Here is a 14,540-nt window from a genome sequence, read left to right on the forward strand (position 1 = left end):
CCCCCCCCCCATCTTCACCCCAAGAAAAATGTGTAAATTGGAAATGCAGCATTTGGTTCATGTAAATTTTGTTAAAAGTGAGGAGTTTCCGCCAGACTGCTAAGAAGGTGGTCATTAAATGTGACCTTTTCTTTCTTTAAGAAAAGGTCATTATCGTAGCTGCACATGATTTATTTATTTATTTGGGTCAGTGTGGGGGTGGGGAAGAGAGGGGCAAACAGAATGGCAGTGGAAGCAGCTACAATAAGACCTCTGATCCCTTAAGCTGCTTGCACAAGAGAGAAAAGGTGACCCGAGGGTCCCACCTGGCTTTCTGCACTCGCCAGAGGACCCCCATTCACTCTGAGCAGCAGCAACACGCAGAGGCGTGTGCTCCGTAATGGAGGCCCGGCGTAGTGAAGGATTCTCCATTTTGATCCAAAGACTTTACATGTTTAGTGATTGGAAAAAAATTAATAATTCACACACACACACACACACACACACTGTGGCCAGCCCTGGAGGCATACACAGTACAGTGCGGGCTGCTGACAGCCCCTTTGGGTGGTACGTTTACGCCCTTTCACAGGGCTTCCTGGGTAGCTACTGCTGATTACTTGCCAGCAGCCTTACAAGGTAAGTGAGGGAGAACGAATCCTTACAGTTGGGCACCAGGGGAAATAGAACTTCCAAGGGACAGTTTTGCTCAGCCTAGCATCAAGGACAGATCAAGGGCTAGAGGCTCCATCCCTGAATTCTTTTGTGGGGTATGGCATTTCTGGTGTATCATAACTGAGACGAGGGTACCTGTACCTACCTGACTCACAGCCGCCCTCTGTGGGGTTTCCCAGGCTGCAAATCTTAATGGGAGCAGACAGCCTCATCTTCTTCTGAGGAGCAGCTGGTAGGTTTGAACTTCTGACCTTGGGGTTAGCAGTCCAACGCTTGCTCCACTGCCATCAAAGGTCAGGAGGGGAGTTATATAAAACACGAGGGCGCTATCCAGAAAGCAGCCCTGTTTCCTGTGGCCTCTGCCTGAGCTCAGCCTTCTTTTATTCCTGGTGTTTCTTGTTGCCAGAATTATGGTTCTCCTCACCCCAGCTAGCCAAACCCTCCCTGTGTGTCTGCTTTTTGGCTGGGCTCCTCACAGCCCTTCCTTCGACAGCCACCCCAGCTGTGATGAGTTGCTCCGAGATGCCTGCCAGCCCCCCTCTCTTCCCCCCAGCCCTCCAACCGGGCTCTGTGGGCACCATTTAAGGGAAGAGGAATGTGTTCCTGACGCATGAGTCACAGGCTGCTACCTCACTGTGTGTAGAGCCTGCTGTGAGGTGCGTGCCGGCCCCCTCAGAGAAGGGGTGCTAAATAATTCACCACAGCCACCTGCTCTGACATCCTTGCAGGCCTGTCCCCTGGTGACCCCGAGCCACCAGCAGCCTTCCTGGTAGCTGTGCTGTGGCATCTCAGGAAGCAGGGCGAATAAATGAGGCAGCCTAAACCCATCCCCGCCTTCAGTGACAGCACCGGGCCCCCAGTGGAGGGGGCTGGTGGGGAGGGGCGGGTGCAGGGCTTCAGTGGTGTATGCTCACGACCTCTCAGACCTCAAGGCTCCAGCCGCTCTTGTTGGACAGAGCAAGATTGATGGTGTGTTTACACTCGGGCTCCATAAACCTTTATTGAGCACCTGCTGTGTGCTGGCAGTTTTGCCTGCTTCGTCTCATATAAAGAGACCCGGTGTGGTGCACGTTCATCTGCTAACCCAAAGGTTGGAGGGACATGCCCACCTCGAGGTGCTTTGGAAGAAAGGGCTGGCAGTCTATTGGAAACCCAGCCACCGAAGGCCTCGTGGAGCACAGTTCTGCAGTCACACATGAGGTCACCAGTACTCAAGATTCTCAAGGGTGACTAGTTCTCATGGAATCTCGAAAGATCCAAGTGACCGAAATGATGTGGTGGCGATGACTTCTCCTGCCCCTTCTCCAGAGGAGCCTGCCAACTGCGGAGCCTTCTTCCCCGCCAGCTATGTGGTGTCGGGCTCCTCCACCCTCCTCCAGCTGCTCCTCTGAAGAGAAAGATGCACAAACACAGAAGCAAACAAAACGGGGGCTTCTGTAAATCCCGTGGGTTCTACAACGTCCTGAAGAACTGAGTTCTGCAGTTGGCAGAAGGTAACAGTTATGCAACACAGCATGTGGACAATGGGCCTCCGTACCCCCCCTCCCAGGACAGATGCCCCCTAGTCATGTGGTGGGTGGGGCTCGGGTGGCCATTGTACAAAGCATCATCATCATCTTCCATAACGCTGAGCGAGCCTAGAGTCTCAGACTCTAGATCAGGCATCCTCAAACTATGGCCCACGGGCCCCACCGAGGACATTTATCTGGCTACCGGGTGTTTTTGCCCCATTTGTTTTTTACTTCAAAATAAGATATGTGCAGTGTGCATAGGAATTTGTTCATAGTTTTTTTTTTTAACTATGGCCCAGCCCTCTAACGGGTCTGAGGGACAGTGAACTGGCCCCCTGTTTAAAAAGTTTGAGCACTCCTGCTCTAGCTTGATGAAGATGATTTGAACTTGCCTCACAAGAAGGTATTCTGACTATCACCATTGTTTGCGCATCTGCACAGGAGACTTCTGAAGAACAAAGAGGCAGGTGGTTTGCCCAGGGTCACACAGATGGCAAGAGCCAGAGCGCCAGGAGCAAGTGCTTCTGTCTCCAGGACTTCCTTCCAATAGGACTCTCTTTCCAGTCCAGACAAACAGAGCAACGGAAGCCAGCCGCTCGTCCGTGTGACGAGGTGCGACAGCCACCCAAGGTTAAGCTGAACAGATGTGGAAATGGCCATCGTGTGCTGAGGGATACCTGCGATAGCTGCATTTCTAGCTCCTGTCTTCTTCGCCACTCGCCATCCGGTGACATTCTCCTGGGGCTCTGATCAGCTTCTGGGAAAATTCAGGGTGGGAGTTGCTATATGGAAATAAAGGACTGTAGTGATTCATAATTGTCACAGCCATAAATAGATCGCCAGCTGTGACAGCTTCCTTTTAATGGTGGCGTACATCGGGATAGCTATTCGACAGGGTTTCTGAGGCTATACATCTTTACAGGAGCAGACAGCCTCGTCTTTCTCCCGAGGAACAGCTGGTGGGATTGAACCTCCAACCGTGAGGTTAGCAGTCCCACATTTACCCCACAGTGTCCCAGAGGTCAGCGGGGAACATTATGTAAAGCACCAACGTTGGTGGGTGCTAAACTGTCTATATATGATTGTGTGTGTGTGTGTGTGTGTGTGTGTACAACCTGACTAGCCAATTGCAACTCAGGGTAGCCCGTGTGTATCAGAGCTGGGCTGTGTCCCATAGGGTCTCCAGAGCTGGTGTTTGGGAACAGATCACCTGGATTTGCTTCCAAGATACCTCTGGGAGGACTCAAATCCCCAGCCTCTTAGTTAGCAGTGGATGTGTTCACCCAGGCACTCCTTACTTGGATTAGTGGTTCTTAATTTTGATCAAGGACCCTTGATGGCATCGTGGGTAATGCATTGGGCTGCTCGCTGCAATGTCAGCGGTTTGAAACCACCAGTGGCTCCAAGGGAGAAAGAAGAGGCTTTGTGCTCTGAAGAGGAGTTGCCGTCTCAGAAACCTCAGGGGCAGGTCTACCTGGTCTTACAGGGTCACTGTGAGTCGGAATCAACTCGATTGCAGTGAGTTTGCTTGAGTTTTAACCTTGAACGTGTGTGGGAATCACCTGGAGGACTTCAGAGGGCTCCTGGGAAAACTGAGGATACAGCCATAAAGGGATTATCAGCTGGGAGCCCGCGATCTGCCCAGAGTGGCAGTGAGCAGCAAGGCAAGCACTTTCCCCGTCCAGTCATGTCACTGCTGAGTATTTAAAATGAACCTACCATGTTTTTTCAACGTTGTGTAGCGAACCACTCAGGCCCATGTTTAGGTCTGAAGGGTAAGGAATCTGCAGGGCTTTCAAGGTTGAGACCCCGCTCTCTAATAATGTTTATGTTTATTTTCCCTTTAATTTGTGGGATATGATGCATATAAAGAATAACATACTGTATCTACTTGCACAGCCCCTCCCATCAAAGCAGTGACAGGATCACAGGAAACACACCCACACACGTAGTTCTTTCTGCTTTTTCACTTTTACCATCTATCCTTCCTCCTCACCCCTCCCCTCTTCTTCCCCACACCCCACTCGGCCACTGCCCCTGGCCTCTTCTGTCTTCAAAGTCTTCTTTATGGTGTGAAACCATTTTTCCTTTATAAGGATGGGGTCACGACTGAGCGTACTGTTCTTCCATTTTGCCCAGATCATGAGGTGTTTGATCGACTCCGTGCTGGTTTTTAAGGATGCACACGCTTCTGTGGTGTGTGTGCAGGGTTTGCTTATCCTTTTCTCCACAGACATGGTTTTTGATGGTTTCTTTGTTTTTTTGTTGCTATTATAGAAATTACTGTCATAAATCAACATGGGTTCCCTGTGCAGGATATTTTTGTTCCCTGTTTCTCTAGGGTACATATACCAAGTGGAGAGATTGCAGGATCCTAAGGTATTTGCATTTACATTTGACAAAGAACAAGAGAAATCTATAAACTGTCGTGAGAATTGTTTGGAGTCTGTCACATCTAAGCCATGGTCCGCTCGCATTCCCTCACGTCTGTCACCTCAACTCTCAGCAGGAAGGGAGCCCTACTTCAGGAGTGGTGACCAAGAAGATAGGTCTGTTCCCCACCTAGTTCCTGGTGGAGAGCTGAGTTCATACTGGGAGGGGCAGCCTCAAAGGCTGGCCACACCCTGCTGATGAGCCTTCTTCAATCAGATCAGAAGGGACCAATTTAAGCCCCAGGGTATTGTCAAAGACAATAGAACAATCATCTAGTAATTAGTAGAAGCCAAATGACTATTGGGCATGAAACCAGTGGGTAGAGCCCAGCCCCAGTTCTCTGCCAGCTGGGGAGCAGCTTCCTAGGGGACCCCGTAGGGCAACCAGACTTCACTCAACTTGTCTAAACACCAAAAGCCAGCAAATGACAATGAGGCCCCGCCATGAGCGAGGGGCAACTCCCCAGTAGAAAGGTGTGATCTACACAAAGGAAGAAACAAAAAAGTATCTGTGAGCACATAAAACCCACTATCACAGCACATAAAACCTTCAAAGTAGCTATTACAAATATGTTCAAAGAACTACAAGAAACTAAGACATGAAAAAAATTAAAATTATTCATGAGGGAGTGGGGGTGAGGGAGAGGGGAAATGAGCTGATACCAGGGGCTCAACTAGAAAGAAAATGTTTTGAAAATGATGAGGCAACAAAGGTACAAATGTGCTTGACACAATGGCTGGCTGGCTGGATTGTGATAAGAGTTGTACAAACCCCCAATAAAATGATTGTAACAAAAAAGAGAGTGAACTACAAGAAACAATACCTAAAGAAGTAAAAGATACTGGTGAAGTATTAGGCTGTAGTCCTCATGGTCGGTAGTTCAAATCCACTGGCAGCTCTTCAGAGAAAGGCTGGGCTTTCTGCTTTGGTATGGAGTTACAGTCTCTTTTTCCCAGAATGTCTTTCGGTTTGCCCATGTTTGTCTCAAGAGAAGCAGGGAGCAGCCTGGGTGCTCGGATTTAGGAAGAGCTGGTAGTCTGTGGCATCCCTGGGCACCTCCACGGTCCTCCCGGTCGTTAGCCTAGAGAATATCCAGGTTGCTGCTTGGCTCCGTATGGAAAAGGAGCAATTTCACAACCTGCCTTAGTAAGGGAAGCTTGATTTTTCTAAGACAAAGGTAGTGTTGGCTAGCACATCCTGTCACTGTAACAATGCATTCAGGGAAATGCTCTCCGGTAAACATGTTGAAATCAGGGACCCAATCTTTAATCTTCTCTCACAGTCTTTATTTTGATCTGCACTGTCTAACATGTCCTTATTGAATATAATTAAAGGGGGATCAAGGGCTGTATTAAAATGTGGCACACCAGATCACTGGGACCAGGAATAATTAAAATGTATGAACTGTAGGTTTCAAAGAGAATGGAGAAAAAGGAAACAGACCCCGCCCTGATCCCCCCACCCCGCCCATGCTGGGTTTCCAGGGTTTCTAGGAGGGTAGGCTCTTCGGCACAGAGTGGAGGAATGCCTGAGGTCTGAAGGCTTTATGACCTGGAGCCTTACACACGTGGGCCCGAGAGAAGCTTTTCAACATTCTGCTGAGGGCTGCTCTTACACTTATCCTGAACCATGTTAGCACTTATGGTTGTGGCTGTCCTTCCTGTTCTTCTGGGAAACCAAGTGGGACTAATACTGATTTAACCCCTGCCGCTGTCGTGGTGGTTGGGGGGCCCGGATCCCAACTCATAGCCGGCGTGTGTTCAACAGAACGAATCGCCCCTTGCTCCTGCGCCCGCCTCACAAGTGTTCTGTGGGAGCCCGTTGTTGCAGCCACTGTGTCCGTCCGTCTGGTGGAGGGTCTGGTCTCCCTCTTTTCCACTGCCCCTCTACTGTGCCAAGCACGACGTCCTTCTCCAGGGACGGGTCCAAAGTACGTGAGACAAAGAGGAGCAGTCTGCCTGTGCTCCTACCACGTGCTGCATAAAAGAAGCTCCGGGAGCCAACAGTTACACTCTTGGCTGCTAACCGGGAGGTTGGTAGTTCAAACTCACCCAGGGCCTCTGCGAAAGCAGGACCTGCTGACCTGCTTTTATAGAGCATGGTTCAGCTCTGCCACAATCGGCTGAACCCCGGAGGGTGCCCAACAACGACCACAAATGCAAGGCACTCTGAAAAATGCCTTGCATACGTCACCCAACCCTCCCCAGGTCTTCAGTAGCCAGATGTCTCCCTTTTCTAGAAGGGGAGACGAGGGCTTACAGAAAGTCAGTGGCCAACAGCACCAAGGCCTTGTTGCCAGCATGGGTGGAACCCAGATTACCATTCAGGACTGCCTGCCTGCTGGAGGGGACGGGAGAGGTGGGAATCTGCGTCTGCAGAGTCGGGAGCACAGCAGTGAGGAGCACCTCTGTGGAGCACTTCTCTGTACCAAGAGCGTTCCATCCCTGTGAGCACCTGATGCATCTGTCTGCTTGAGAGAAGCTTCATGGTGGCAACCCTGGATCTGTGTATGGCTACTGGATCTAATGCTGTTGCTTCAGAATTACTACAAAGTCGAAACTAAAAAGCATGCTTCGCCCCTGTTAGGGGTAAACTGGCATTGATGTTGATCTCTCTCAAGGATGGCAATCATGTTTGTATGTTAACACCCCTGTATGTTCAGACAGGTGGGTTTGGGGGTCGAAGGCCTCTGAGAAAGACTACAATTGACAACATTGCAGGTTGGCGCCTGTGGCAGGCCTCACTGGGCTTCCCCAGGATCTGGATTTCCTCTTCCTTCCTGGGTGTCCAATGGCCAGCTACCAGCTTACCTTGCTGGCAGGTGAGGTATGGAGACTAGTTTGACCAGAGGAAGTACCCCCAGGCACTGTCCAGGTGACGCATCAAGATGACCCTGCAGTTTTTTTGCTCTTCTATTGCTGTCTCCTGGAAGTGATGCCCTGAGATCACAGACACAAGGGGAGACGCGGGCGAGATACCTGAGTTACTACTTGGAATAGAGGCGCCTGGAGAGCCAGGGGGCTTGCAGCAAACTGTGGGTCGGTGGAAAGCCAACCCTTGCAGTCCTAGACCCTTGGGATTTGGGGGATTATTTGTGACTGTGTCCTGGCCTGACCCACTAGTATATTTGAGTGGCTTCAACAGTTCCTGAGGAATTCCATGATCGTTTCATTCCATTTTCCTATGAACTTTCTGAAACTCCTGCATCCGACAGCCTCCTTGACCAGCCTTTGAAGTCTGCATCTGGGGGAGCTAGCTGCTCGGGAGTAGATTATTTACACACACACACACACACACACACACACACAGTTTCAGTAAACTTGGATGCACTCTGCTAGGTATCTGGTTTGAAACAGTAGTAAACTCCCTAGCTGTTGGGTTTTCACAAGAGCACGATCCGATGGTGGTGGTCTAGACCGGTCAGGGCTGGTGCTGACGTCAGTCCTCCCTAGACCATGACACTGACCTTGTCTCTGTGACCCATGCTGCTGCCAGTCATCCTGAGGACTCAAAAATCGACCTCAAGTCCAAGAGAAATTCCTCTCTGGTTCACATCAAATCTGTCCCTTCTCATTTTTCACCTTTGGAAATGGAGCTTAAAGAAAAAACTGCCTGTCACCAGTTTCCTCCGGAAAGCCCCTTCCCTTGGAGGCCTCTGTCCTTGTCATCACCACCCCCTGCTCTTCTGAGTTAACCAGCAGCCATTCACTTAACCTTTCCCCCATAATCCTCTAATAAGATTCTGACGGACGCTCCGTCAAATGGGAAGATGATCTGATTGTCCGGCCCATGAGGAGCAGCCTCCTTGTCCATACCTGCAGCGCTGGCCGCCGCTTGCTGTCTTGTGCCCACACAGATGACTCCTTCAGTCTGCGTGCGTGATAATGCTCCGCCTCACAGCTGCACACGCACCCCTGCCTGGACCTGCCCTCTCTAGCCACTGCACTTGGAGTGAGCCCGACTTCACCCCCACTTTCCCTGGTTCTTGACCATCACAGACACGGTCCATGGTGTCCCTGTTAGCCTTTCTAAATGAGACATGCAGCTAAAGCCCTTGGGCTAAATGTATCAGCTATTCTCCCACTTGAATGGAATGTTCTAGAGGCCAGTATTTACATCCTGCTCTGGTGTCCCTGGTGGCACAGTGGTTACACATTGAGTTACTAACCACGAGGTCTGCAGTTCTAAACCACCAGCCCCTACGCAGGGGCAAAATGAGACTTTCTACTTCCATGAGGAGTTACAGTCTCAGAAACCCACAGGGCCAGTTCTATCCTGGCCTATGGTGTCTCTATGAGACAGAGTTGACTTGTTGGCAGTGAGATTGGTTTGGGGGTTGGTGGTATGCCAACAGGAATCTCCATCCTTTCCTAAACCAGAACAACTAAACCCACTGCCATTGAGTCAATTCAGATTCCCAGCCACCCTGTGGGACAGTGTGAAACAGCACCACTTGGTCTCCAAGGCTGACACCTTCACAGAAACGGACTGCCTCAGCTCCTGCAGACTGGCTGGTGGGTTTGAACCACCAAACTTTTTGGTTATCAGCTGAACGCTTTACTGTACCACCAAAGAGTCCCCTTCCTATATCCCATTTTAAAAATAAACACACCTCACTGCCACTGAGTTGGTGCCAACTCCTAACGACCCTATAGGACAGGGTAGAACTGCCCCTGTGAGTTGCTGAGACTGTACTGCTTTCAGGATAAAAACCCCATCTTTCTCCCCTCTGCCCCCTAGGTCCACAGTAGATACCAGAGTGAATGTTTCCTGTAGATTGCCTGCACTTATGGGCATGTGTTTGGATTAGCAAATCACAGAGTGATTCTTGTCTGTTTGCCACATGTGTGAAATTCTCAAAGCCCCCCATCATGCTTAACCAGTGTATTTTCCAAAAATCTTGAACAGAATAGTCTCTAGGATGAAAATGATTATCACAAGGAATTATCAATGCTTGGATATTTAAACATCAGTGATCTGTGCAAGGGGGCTGCATTGACTCGCCAGCTCCCTTATCACTGAGCACCTTCAGAGAGCAGAGCAGGTACAAGAAACTAGGGCATGTGCTGTCTCAGCCCTCACCTCCTCAAAACGTGCATCAGATTCCATTCGAATGATTTGCTTCATTGCCTTCTACCCCTTCCCATTTCTAAGCTCTTAAAAGACAGGAACCATGTCTATCTTGGGCACCTTGATGCCCCTAAGGCCTAACGCCGTCTCTGGCAAATAATCGGTGCTCATTTAATGAGTGAGTGGACATAGATGAGACTGGATGGGAGGAAGCCACATGCTTCACAATCGTTGCTTGGCCTCTTGTAACAGTGTTGTTTGTACGGCTTCCTTCTCTAGTTTCATTGCTGCTGTAGCTGCTGGAGAGTTGGCCCTCGATGCATGGCAACCCCTTGTACAATTAGATCTGACCATCGTGAGCCGTGGGATTGTCATTGGCTGGTTTTCAGAAGTAGGTTGCCAGGCCTTTCTTCCCAGTCTGCCTTAGTCTGGAAGGTCTCCTGACATCTGTTTAGCATCATAGAAATGCACAAGCCTCCAAGGGCTAGCCAGACATCGAACCTGGCACTCCTGCATCGAGCATGAGATTTTTCCCCCTGCACCACCACTTCACCCCCAGTTTCTTAGCAATCGTAGAGTGTTTGTGCTGTCTCGTGCAGAGAAGAGCATGTCAGAGGCTCAACCACATTACGTGGACTCTGAGAAGTGCCCTGGGGGGGGGGGGGGGAGATGGTTTTGCAGCCTTCCACTCACCTGCTTTCTCCTGAGACCTGAACACTAACTGGTCCGAATCCTAACCTGTCCCCAAGTTAGCAGTAGGAGCCATCTCCCCTCAATTGCTCATGTCTGTTGGGTGCTTGCTGTATGCAAGGCAGGTTGCTAGGAGCTTCATGATAATTCTCATTCGACCCTCACATCGGCCCTGCGAGGGCAGACACTTGGGTAACTTGTCCCCAAGTTACAGATGAGAATCTCCGCCCCTGCAAACAGGTATCAGAAGCAGACTTTAAGCCCATGCGATCCATTTCAGACCCATGTTAAATTAGTAGCTATGCATGATCTCTACCCCAGAATAAAAAAAAACCTCCTGTCTCTTTCTCTGGACCACTTTTTCTCTTAATTGTCAATGACTGAATAATTTTTCTCATAATTCTAGTAACAAATAGATCTGCTCATCTTCAAAAGAAAACTGGGCCACGGAATGGGAAAGGACTTGTCCATGGCCCTAGCAGGTAGAATGACACTGCTTCCACCTGTCCTGCGGTGTCCCCAAACTGCTACCTGGTAATAGACTTTGAAGGGTCTTCAGACCTGGGGTGGGAAGGACCAGCCGCCCGCTGACAGGTTCTGAGTTACGCAGAATGGAGACCTAACGCAAGGCACATTACTCATTCTCGCCTGTTCCATTTCTATTCATGAAAAGTTATTCCAGGTCCCATGATTTTCACCATGAAAGGTCTCCGTGAACCAGAGAGAGGTACTCTGAAAGAAGTTATTAAGCATTATTAATACAATTACATATAACAAAAGGCATAATTTAACTTCCCCACATCCAACAAAGAAATTCATTTGAAGCCTCAGGAACCCCAGCTGGAAGGGCACAGCTCATCAGAGTGGGTTGGGGTGGGGGGTGGAGGGCGTGTGGGCCAGGAGCCATGCTGGCTGCTTTGTCCTGCTGGGGCGCCTTTGTGTACCTGGGGCTGCACCTCTCCAGGCCTCCTCCCCCCTCCACAGTGCCCCCCCCCCCCAGCGCTTCTTTCTCACAGGCACCGGGTCCACAATATTGGCTGGACTGCCTTGCGCTGTCTTTCATCTGGCCCAGGATGCTGCACAGGCAGCTTGGGAGAACAGTTGCTTTTGAAAAGTAAAAGGTGACCCTTGAAGTACTCAGAAGGGAGAGGCAGCGGTCATCCTCCATGGAGGAAGGCCATGTGTGTGTTTTCTGGACTTCCTCCAGAATGTCAGAGAGAGCTGTTATTGACTGCGTGTGAAGTTGGGTTAATCCTCCCACAACTGAGCCAGAGCGTTTGGCATTCTGTGCTTACCCCTTGGTGATGGAGTGCTTACCCATTGGGCTGCTTCCCTCTAGGTCAGCAATTCACCATTGTCTGCTCTGCAGGAGACAGATAAGGCCTTTTACTCCCAGACTAGTTACAGTCTCAGGAAAACCATAGGGGCAGTAGTCCCCTGTCCCATCGATGGCAGTAACTTTGTTTGGGTTTGGAAGTGGTGGTGAGAACAGAGACCGCACCCTCGCTAGGCCCTAGAATAAATAGTGTGTGGCATATGGTGAGTGCTCAGTGGGCCATTTCTCAGTGAGGGAACAGCACAGGTAAACAAAAGGAAGACCCCCTACAGTTCAATTCCTTATCCAAAGTCAGAGTACTAGCAGGAAGCAGAGTGAGGATTCGAACCCACAGCTGTCCAAATCCCTAGAGTGAGTTAGTTCTTCATGATAGCTTCCACAGGCCCCTTCAGTGTACAGAGAATTGACTGGAGATTAGAGGTTCGAAGGCATTTAACAATGCTTTTTCCTGCCCAAAGTCTAGGAAATGTGGGTTCCAGCCCTCCCACTGCTGAAATTCTCAGCATGGCTGGGTTGGGGGTAAGGGGGGTAGAGCCTAAAGGATCAACACTTCAGCTTCCTCTTCTGTGAAAGAAGATGGGAGCAGCCCTCTGAGGGCAGGCTAGCCTGTGATGTCTCATGCTGCCTTGTTGGGGTGGGGGAAAGGGGCAGGGGTGACTAAGTCATCACTGGGCACAAAACCTCAAGACAGGCCAGGCAGCAGCTGACGTGCTGGAATGAACGTTGAAGAGAGCGCAGGAATGAAAACAAAGTAGAGGAGATTGGATGTTCCACGTAGCGATTTGGGGGAGGCGTGGTGCGTGGGGGTGCTCGAATTTACTCCTGCGTTGGTGCGGCAGCCGGCAGACATTTAATCCGAAACAGGCTCCCAGGTTGATCACTGTGCCCAGACCGGATCCTGGCAGGAGCACAGCCCTTGAATGGGAGAAGCTAGGCGTGTCTGTTGAAAGCCTCTCTTGTTATAGGCGATTTTTTTTGGGGGGGGGGGACTCATCTGGGGGCTGCCCAGCAGGGGCCTCTGCATTCAGCAAAGGCTTTCTTTCCCCCTTCTCCAGGGTTTAGGAAATATTGATTCAGGAGATAAGGCTAATTTGCATGTAAATAAATCTCAGAGCTGGGCAGCAGGGATGGGGCTGTCCAGATGCCCATGACGGACTTGCTGACATCACGGCCTCATTAGCATGCAGAGGATGCGAGCCCCGCCACAGCGACTTCTCAGCTCGGCTCGCAGCTCCACAGACGATTATTATTATTATTTTTTCTGGCCGAGCTGCTTATTTCCTGGTTCAGCGTCGCAGGCTCCCGGAGCAGCTGGCTGGACGCCCCGGGGCTGGCTTAGGATCAGTTGGTGACGCCAAGGCTGGGGTCTGCCACTTCCTTCAGCCGGCCCGGCAGGGGAGTTAAGGGCAGAAGTGGGCGCTCTGCCCGGGGCTCCAGGCTGGAAGACGGCCCCAGAAGACGCGGGGCAGGCTCGCCCGCTCAGCGGGGGCTGTTTTCCAGGCGAGTGCAGAACAGCTGGGGCAGGAGGCTGCCGGCAGAGGGGCGATTGCATCCAGGCTTTTGACCAGAAGATGCCCTGGCTGCCCGCGCTGCTGCGCCAGTTCCTAGGGGCCAGTCCCAGGCAGAAAGTGAACTGGGGCAACTGACAAGCTTGGCGGGTCCGGCTGCTCCCCGCGAGGGGACTCGGGGACTCGGCGTTTGGCCCTCCTGGGAGGTAGGTACGAGATCTATACAAATTGCATCCAGCGCTTGCTTCCGCATGACGATGAGAATGCCAGACCGACAGGGTTTGGCGTTCGAGGAGGACCTCGGGCCGTACTTTACCTGGGCCAGGTGGCATTCGGGGTGGTCTCTGGCCCCCTGTCCCTTTCCTTTTGCATGTTAGCAAGTGCAGTTGGAAGGGGGTCTAGGTGACAGCTGTAGGGAGTCCAGGGGAAAAATGCTTGAACGACACGAACATGCAGCCGTTCTGCAAAACAACCTTGAAGTTCCCTTGGAAAACAAGGAAAAGCTTCGAGGGGGGAGAAGCTTAAAAAAAAAAGTGAACACCTGGCAGTGTTCACGCAGGGTGGGGTCATGTCAGCCCAGGCGTCTCAAGGGAATGGAGACTTAGCTGGGACTTCCAGGCGGAGAAATGGTGTTGGAATGATATGGGGTTAATTTTGGCTACCGCTCCTCAGCTCAGTGCTCGCTCTCCACACGGGGCTTCCGACCAGGCGGAGTGCTGCTGGTTAGTTCTTCTCCGTTTCCGAAAGCCAATCATGGCATTCTTAATCGGCTGTGGCGTTCTTGAGATGGAATATAGATTTTTAAAATCCCATTAGCCTTTGTTCTGTGGTCGGGGGCTGTGCTGGGGTCCAGCGGGACCTTTGGGAACCAGAAATAATCTGGCCTGGGCCAAGTGGCACACGGAGCCGGTGATCTGGAAATGATGGCGCGCCCTCGCAGGCACTGTGTAACTTAAGCGCCGAGGTGATTTCCGGAGCAAGCAGGTTCTGCTTACAGCATCCATGCTTCCAAGGCCACGGTCAAGGGAGGGCTGTTGGGCAGGCGATGCCAGGAATATAGTTACCTTGACAGCCAGGGCCCCAGTCGGGGGCTCGTGTGGCTGCAGTTGGCTTCACGGCCCATCTCTTCTGGGGGAGTGTTTCAGACCATCTCAGGGAGACTTGAACTAAATGAAGCAAAATTGGCTGTGCGCACCCCGCTGCCCAGAAGGCTTACTGACCGCTGATGGCTTTCGCAGATGGATCAGAATGAGGGGCCCCAGGGACCCCAGAGTAAGTCCCAAGTTTGGCAAAATGACCGTATTCTGGAAATTTGGGTTTTAATGCCTCCTCCGGTGCTTG

General features: G+C 51.1%; 1 protein-coding gene across 3 annotated transcripts in view; it reads left to right on the plus strand.

The window, feature by feature from the left end:
* Positions 1–14,540, plus strand: part of PRICKLE2 (prickle planar cell polarity protein 2) — a 417,431-nt gene that overhangs the window by 275,710 nt on the left and 127,181 nt on the right. The window contains exon 1 of one of the 3 annotated variants that reach the window (XM_075549940.1): positions 12,739–13,405. The exons of the other annotated variants lie outside the window; for them this stretch is intronic. The gene's annotated coding sequence lies outside the window, so the exon portion shown is untranslated. Of the gene's footprint in view, positions 1–12,738; positions 13,406–14,540 lie in introns of those variants that run through there. 3 annotated transcript variants of the gene reach the window in all.

Source organism: Tenrec ecaudatus, chromosome 5 (genome assembly GCF_050624435.1).
Source record: "Tenrec ecaudatus isolate mTenEca1 chromosome 5, mTenEca1.hap1, whole genome shotgun sequence".
Lineage (NCBI taxonomy): Eukaryota > Metazoa > Chordata > Mammalia > Afrosoricida > Tenrecidae > Tenrec > Tenrec ecaudatus.